This window comes from Triticum dicoccoides, chromosome 3A, assembly GCF_002162155.2.
Source record: "Triticum dicoccoides isolate Atlit2015 ecotype Zavitan chromosome 3A, WEW_v2.0, whole genome shotgun sequence".
Taxonomy (NCBI): Eukaryota; Viridiplantae; Streptophyta; class Magnoliopsida; order Poales; family Poaceae; genus Triticum; species Triticum dicoccoides.
Genome location: NC_041384.1, coordinates 44,607,746 through 44,616,381, shown reverse-complemented (window position 1 = coordinate 44,616,381; position 8,636 = coordinate 44,607,746).

Here is an 8,636-nt window from a genome sequence, read left to right as displayed (position 1 = left end):
TAACCCTCTGGCACTCCGGTTTTCTCTGAAATCACCCGGAACATTCCGGTGTCCGAATATAGCCATCCAATATATCAATCTTTATGTCTCGACCATTTCGAGACTCCTCGTCATGTCCGTGATCACATCCAGGACTCCGAACTATCTTTGGTACATCAAAACACATAAACTCATAATACCGATCGTCACCGAACGTTAAGCGTGCGGACCCTACGGGTTCGAGAACTATGTAGACATGACCGAGACACGTCTCCGGTCAATAACCAATAGCGGAACCTGGATGTTCATATTGGCTCCCACATAATCTACGAAGATCTTTATCAGTCAAACCGCATAACGATATACGTTGTTCCCTTTGTCATCGGTATGTTACTTGCCCGAGATTCGATCGTCGGTATCATAATACCTAGTTTAATATCGTTACCGGCAAGTCTCTTTACTCATTCCGTAATGCATCATCCCGCAACTAACTCATTAGTTAGATTGCTTGCAAGGCTTATAGTGATGTGCATTACCGAGAGGGCCCAGAGATACCTCTCCGATACACGGAGTGACAAATCCTAATCTCGATCTATGCCAACTCAACAAACACCATCGGAGACACCTGTAGAGCATCTTTATAGTCACCCAGTTACGTTGTGACGTTTGATAGCACACTAAGTGTTCCTCCGGTATTCGGGAGTCGCATGATCTTCTAGTCATAGGAACATGTATAAGTTATGGAGAAAGCAATAGCAACAAACTAAACGATCATCGTGCTAATCTAACGGATGGGTTAAGTCAATCACATCATTCTCCAAAGATGTGATCCTGTTAATCAAATGGCAACTCATGTCTATGGTCAGGAAACATAACCATCATTGATTCAGCGAGCTAGTCAAGTAGAGGCATACTAGTGACACTCTATTTGTCTATGTATTCACACATGTACTAAGTTTCCGGTTAATACAATTCTAGCATGAATAATAAAAATTTATCATGATATAAGGAAATATAAATAACAACTTTATTATTGCCTCTAGGGCATATTTCCTTCAGTCTCCCACTTGCACTAGAGTCAATAATCAAGATTACATTGTAATGATTCTAACACCCATGGAGTCTTGGTGTTGATCATGTTTTGCTTGTGAGAGAGGCTTAGTCAACGGGTCTGCAACATTCATATCCGTATGTATCTTGCAAATCTCTATGTCTCCCTCCTTGACTTGATCGCGGATGGAATTGAAGCATCTCTTGATGTGCTTGGTTCTCTTGTGAAATCTAGATTCTTTTGCCAAGGCCATTGCACCAGTATTGTCATAAAAGATTTTCATTGGACCCGATGCACTAGGTATTATACCTAGATCAGATATGAACTCCTTCATCCAGACTCCTTCATTTGCTGCTTCCGAAGCAGCTATGTACTCCGCTTCACATGTAGATCCCTCCACGACGCTCTGCTTGGAACTGCACCAACTGGCAGCTCCACTATTTAATAAAAATACGTATTCGGTTTGTGACTTAGAGTCATCCGGGTCAGTGTCAAAGATCGCATCGACGTAACCGTTTACGACGAGCTCTTTGGCACCTCCATAAATGAGAAACATATCCTTAGTCCTTTTCAGGTATTTCAGGATGTTCTTGACCGCTGTCCAGTGATCCACTCCTGGATTACTTTGGTACCTCCCTGCTAAACTAATAGCAAGGCACACATCATGTCTGGTACATAACATTGCATACATGATAGAACCTATGGCTGAAGCATAGGGAATGACTTTCATTTTCTCTCTATCTTCTGTAGTGGTCGGGCATTGAGTCTGACTCAACTTCACACCTTGTAACACAGTCAAGAACCCTTTCTTTGCCTGATCTATTTTAAACTTCTTCAAAACTTTATCAAGGTATGTGCTTTGTGAAAGTCCAATTAAGCGTCTTGATCTATCTCTATAGATCTTGATGCCTAATATATAAGCAGCTTCACCGAGGTCTTTCACTGAAAAGTTCTTATTCAAATATCCTTTTATGCTATTCAGAAATTAAGTATCATTTCCGATCAACAATATGCATGTCATCTACATATAATATCAGAAATGCTATAGAGCTCCCACTCACTTTCTTGTAAATACAGGCTTCTCCAAAAGTATGTATAAAACCATATGCTTTGATCACACTATCAAAGCGTATATTCCAACTCCGAGAGACTTGCACCAGTCCATAAATGGATCACTGGAGCTTGCACACTTTGTTAGCACCATTTGGATCGACAAAACCTTCTGGTTGCATCATATACAACTCTTCTTTAAAATATCCATTAAGGAATGCAGTTTTGACATCCATTTACCAAACTTCATAATCATAAAATGCAGCAATTGCTAACATGATTCAGACGGACTTAAGCATCGCTACGGGTGAGAAGGTCTCATCGTAGTCAACTCCTTGAACTTGTCGAAAACCTTTTGCAACAAGTCGCTTTGTAGACAGTAACATTACCGTTAGCATCAGTCTTCTTCTTGAAGATCCACTTATTCTCTATGGCCTACCAATCAACGGGCAAGTCAACCAAAGTCCACACTTTGTTCTCATACATGGATCCCATCTCATATTTCATGGCCTCAAGCCATTTTGTGGAATCTAGGCTCATAATCGCTTCCTCATAGTTCATACACTACAGGAATCAGCTACTTTGCCGTCTGCCAAGGCAGACGGCAAATGCATGGAAGGCGAACGGCAAAAGGCGCCGGCAAAGAAAGGATCGGCAAAGACCTTCTTTGCCGTCTGCTTCCTGACGCGGACGGCGAAGGAGCCTTTGCCATCAGCGGGGACGACAAAGAAAGCAGACGACAATAAACTCGCTGTTAGTCCATTAGGTGGCTAACGACAGTCTTTGCCATCCGTGGCTGACGGCAAAGAGCATCAGACCTTTGCTGTCTGCCACTATAGGCAAATTGACCACGTGGTGGTTGCCACGTGGCTTCTTTGTCGTCAGCTGCCAGAAAACATAGGTGGTTGCCACGTGGCTTCTTTGCCGCCCGCGGCGGACGACAAAGAGCCCATTGCTGTCGGTGGCAGACGACAAAGAGCCTGCATTGCCTCTTTTTTCTGTTTTTTCTTATACTCAACTATTTTCACAACAAATAGATGATACATATATATTTTTCACATGGCAAGTTCACAGCAAACATATGAGATATCCAACACATATAATTTCATCATAAATGTATAGTTCCGTCAACCATACATAGCAAGTTCCACATACATCCATCCAACCATACATATTACAATAGTGTCATCAAAGCATACATGCATAGTTCATCAATACAAAAGAAACATAGTTCATCCAAATAAGCACTCCATGTATGCAAGCTTCCGTGAAGCGAATGAATTCTGCAAAATGGGAAATAAGAAAGTTAGAAGAAGAATATTAGAAGAAGATGATGAAGAAAATGAAGAAGAAGAATATATGACATTTATGAGCTAATTTAGGTGAAATTGATCGTTTGTGAGCTAACATAGGTGAAATGGATCGTTTATGAGCTAACCTAGGTGAAATGTATCGCTTATGAGCTAACTTAGCTAAAATGCATCATTTTAGAGCTAACCTAGGTAAGATGGATCATTTTGGAGCTAACCTAGGTAAGATGGGTCATTTTAGAGCTAACTTGGGTAAAATGGATCATTTATGAGCTAAGTAAGGTAAAATGGGTCATTTTAGAGCTAACTTTGGTAAAATGGATCGTTTATGAGCTAACTAAGGTAAAATGGATCATTTTAGAACTAACTTAGGTAAAATGGATCTTTTATGAGCTAACTAAGCTAATTATGCCATTTTTGACATAAGTAAGCTAAGTACATGTCATTGCTACGTCTTGAGCTTGCGTTGGTTTTCCCCGAAGAGGAAGGGATGATGCAGCAGAGTAGCGTAAGTATTTCCCTCAGTTTTTGAGAACCAAGGTATCAATCCAGTAGGAGCCCACGCTCAAGTCCCTCGTACCTGCACAAAGCGATAGCTACTCGCAACCAACACGATTAGGGGTTGTCAATCCCTTCACGGTCACTTATGAGAGTGAGATCTGATAGATATAATATTTTTGGTATTTTTGGTATAAAGATGCAAAGTAAAAAGTAAAAGCAAAGTAAAAAGCAAAGGAAGATTAAAGTGATGGAGATTGATATGATGAGAATAGACCCCGGGGCCATAGGTTTCACTAGTGGCTTCTCTCAAGAGCATAAGTATTCTACGGTGGGTGAACAAATTACTGTTGAGCAATTGACATAATTGAGCATAGTTATGAGAATATCTAGGCATGATCATGTATATAGGCATCACGTCCGTGACAAGTAGATCGAAACGATTCTGCATCTACTACTATTACTCCACTCATCGACCGCTATCCAGCATGCATCTAGAGTATTAAGTTAAAAACAGAGTAACGCCTTAAGCAAGATGACATGATGTAGAGAGATAAATTCATGCAATATGAAATAAACCCCATCTTGTTATCCTCGATGGCAACGATGCAATACGTGCCTTGCTGCCCCTTCTGTCACTGGATGAGGACACCGCAAGATCAAACCCAAAGCTAAGCACTTCTCCCATGGCAAGAACTACCAATCTAGTTGGCCAAACCAAACGGATAATTCGAAGAGACTTGCAAAGATAACCAATCATACATAAAAGAATTCAGAGAAGATTCAAATATTATTCATAGATAGACTTGATCATAAACCCACAATTCATCGGCCTCAACAAACACACCGCAAAAAGAAGATTACATCGAATAGATCTCCACAAGAGAGGGGGAGAACTTTGTATTGAGATTCAAAGAGAGAGAGAAGAAGCCATCTAGCTACTAACTATGGACCCGAAGGTCTGAGGTAAACTACTCACACTTCATTGGAGGGGCTAGGATGATGTAGAAGCCCTCCGTGATGACGGCCCTCTTCCGGCGGAGCTCCGGAACAGGCCCTAAGATGGGATCTCATGGATACAGAAAGTTGCGGCGGTGGAATTAGGTTTTTGGCTCCTCTTCTGATCGTTTGGGGGTACGTGTGTATATATAGGAGGAAGAAGTACGCCGGAGGAGCAACGAGGGGCCCACGAGGCAGGGGGGCGCGCCCTAGGGGGGGCGCCCCCCACCCTCGTGACCGCCTCTTTTGTTCCTTGGAGCAGGGTCCAAGTCTCCTAGATCACGTTCGGTGAGAAAATCACGTTCCTGAAGACTTTATTCCGTTTGGACTCCGTTTGATATTCCGTTTATCCGAAACACTGAAATAGGCAAAAAACAACAATTCTGGGCTGGGCCTCCGGTTAATAGGTTAGTCCCAAAAATAATATAAAAGTGGAAAATAAAGCCCAATATAGTCCAAAACAGTAGATAATATAGCATGGAGCAATCAAAAATTATAGATACATTGGAGACGTATCATGCATCCCCAAGCTTAATTCCTGCTCGTCCTCGAGTAGGTAAATAATAGAAAGAGAATTTTTGATGCGGAGTGCTACTTGGCATGATTTTAATGCAAATCTTCTTAATTGTGGTATGAATATTCAGATTACAAAGATTCAAGACAAAAGTTTATATTGACATAAAAAATAATAATACTTCGAGCATACTAACAAAGCAATTATGTCTTCTCAAAATAACATGGCTAAAGAAAGTTATCCCTACAAAATCATATAGTGTGGCTATGCTCCATCTTCACCACACAAAGTATTCAAATCATGCACAACCCCGATGACAAGCCAAGCAATTGTTTCATACTCTAACTTTTTCAAAACTTTTTCAATCTTCATGCAATACATGAGCGTGAGCCATGGATATAGCACTATAGGTGGAATAGAATGGTGGTTGTGGAGAAGACAAAAAGGAGGGGAAGATAGTCTCACATCAACTAGGCATATTAACGGGCTATGGAGATGCCCATCAATAGATATCAATGTGAGTGAGTAGGGATTGCCATGCAACGGATGCACTAGAGCTATAAATGTATGAAAGCTCAACAAAAGAAACTAGTGGGTGTGCATCCAACTTGCTTGCTCATGAAGACCTAGGGCAATTTGAGGAAGCCCATTATTGGAATATACAAGCCAAGTTCTATAATGTAAAATTCCCACTAGTATATGAAAGTGACAACATATGAGACTCTCTATATGAAGAACATGGTGCTACTTTGAAGCACAATATATGAGACTCGCTATATCATGGTGCTACTTTGAATCACAAGTGTGGTAAAAGGATAGTAGCATTGCACCTTTTTTTGGGCCTTCTTTTTTCTTTGGCCTTTCATTTTTTTATTGGGACAATGCTCTATTGAATGATGATCATCACACTTTTATTTATTTACAATTCAATCATTACAACTCGATTCCAAAACAAAGTATGACTCTATATGGATGCCTCCGGCGGTGTACCGGGATATGCAATGAATCAAGAGTGACAAGTATGAAGAAATTATGAACGGTGGCTTTGGCAAAAATACTATGTCAACTACATGATCATGCTAAGCAATATGACAATGATGAATGTGTCATGATGAACTAGATGGTGGAAAGTTCCATGGCAATATATCTCGGAATGGCTATGGAAATGCCATAATAGGTAGGTATGGTGGCTGTTTTGAGGAAGGTATATGGTAGGTGTATGATACCGGCGAAAGGTGCGCGGTATTAGAGAGGCTAGCAAAGGTGGAAGGGTGAGAGTGCGTATAATCCATGGACTCAACATTAGTTATAAAGGACTCATATACTTATTGCAAAAATCTAGAAGTTATCAAAGCAAAGTATTACGCGCATGCTCCTAGGGGGATAGATTGGTAGGAAAAGACCATCGCTCGTCCCCGACCGCCACTCATAAGGAAGACAATCAATAAATAAATCATGCTCCGACTTTGTTACATAACGGTTCACCATACGTGCATGCTACGGGAATCACAAACCTTAACACAAGTATTCTTTAAATTCACAACTACTCAACTAGCATGACTTTAATATTATCACCTCCATATCTCAAAACAATTATCATGCTTCAATCTTTTCTTAGTATTCAACACACTCAAAAGAAAGTTTCACAAATCTTGAATACCAAGCATATTATTATTAAGCAAATTACCATGCTATTAAGAGACTCTCAAAATAATTTAAGTGAAGCATGAGAGATCAATTGTTTCTTTAAAACAAATCCACCACCGTGCTCTAAAAGATCTAAGTGAAGCACATAGAGCAAAATTATCTAGCTCAAAAGATATAAGTGAAGCACATAGAGCAAAACTACTTAGCTCAAAAGATATAAGTGAAGCACATAGAGCAAAACTACTTAGCTCAAAAGATATAAGTGAAGCACATAGAGCAAAACTACTTAGCTCAAAAGATATAAGTGAAGCACATAGAGTATTCTATCAAATTTTAATTCATGTATGGATCTCTCAAAAGGTGTGTACAGCAAGGATGATTGTGGCATATTGAGACACAAAGACACAAATAATACAAGACGCTCCAAGCAAAACACATATCATGTTGGTGAATAAAAATATAGCTCCAAGTAAATTACCGATGGAAGTGGACGAAAGAGGGGATGCCTTCCGGGGCATCCCCAAGCTTTGACTTTTTGGTGTCCTTGGATTATATTGGGGGTGCCATGGGCATCCCCAAGCTTAGGCTCTTGCCACTCCTTGTTCCATGATCCATCAAAAGAATTCACCCAAAACATGAAAACTTCACAACACAAAACTCAAAATAGAAAACTCATGAGCTCTGTTAGCGAAAGAAAACAAAAGACCACTTCAAGGTACTGTAATGAACTCATTATTTATTTATATTGGTATTAAACCTACTGTATTCCAACTTCTCTATGGATTATAAACTATTTTACTAGCCATAGATTCATCAAAATAAGCAAACAACACACGAAAAACAGAATCTGTCAAAAACAGAACAGTCTGTAGTAATTTGTAGCTAGCGCAAGATCTTGAACCCCAAAAATTCTAAAATAAATTGATTGACGTGAGGAATTTATCTATTAATCATCTTCAAAAATAATTAACTAAATATCACTCTTCAAATAAAAATGACAGCAGTTCTCGTGAGCGCTAAAGTTTCTGTTTTTTACAGCAAGTTCAACAAGACTTTCCCCAAGTCTTCCCAACGGTTCTACTTGGCACAAACACTAATTAAACAGAAAAAACACAACCAAAACAGAGGCTAAATAATTTATTTATTACTAAACAGGAGAAAAAATCAAGGAATAAAAATAAAATTGGGTTGCCTCCCAACAAGCGCTATCGTTTAACGCCCCTAGCTAGGCATAAAAGCGAGGATAGATCTAGGTATTGCCATCTTTGGTAGGCAATCCATAAGTGGCTCTCATGATAGTTTCATATGGTAATTTTATTTTCTTTCTAGGAAAGTGTTCCATGCCCTCTTTTAATGCAAATTGAAATCTAATATTCCCTTCCTTCATATCAATAATCGCAGCAACCGTTCTAAGGAAAGGTCTACCATGAATAATAGGGCAAGAAGGATTGCAATCTATATCAATAACAATGAAATCTACGGGCACATAATTCTTATTTGCAACAATAAGAACATCATTAATCCTTCCCATAGGTTTCTTAATAGTGGAATCCGCAAGATGCAAGTTTAGAGAGCAATCATCAAAATT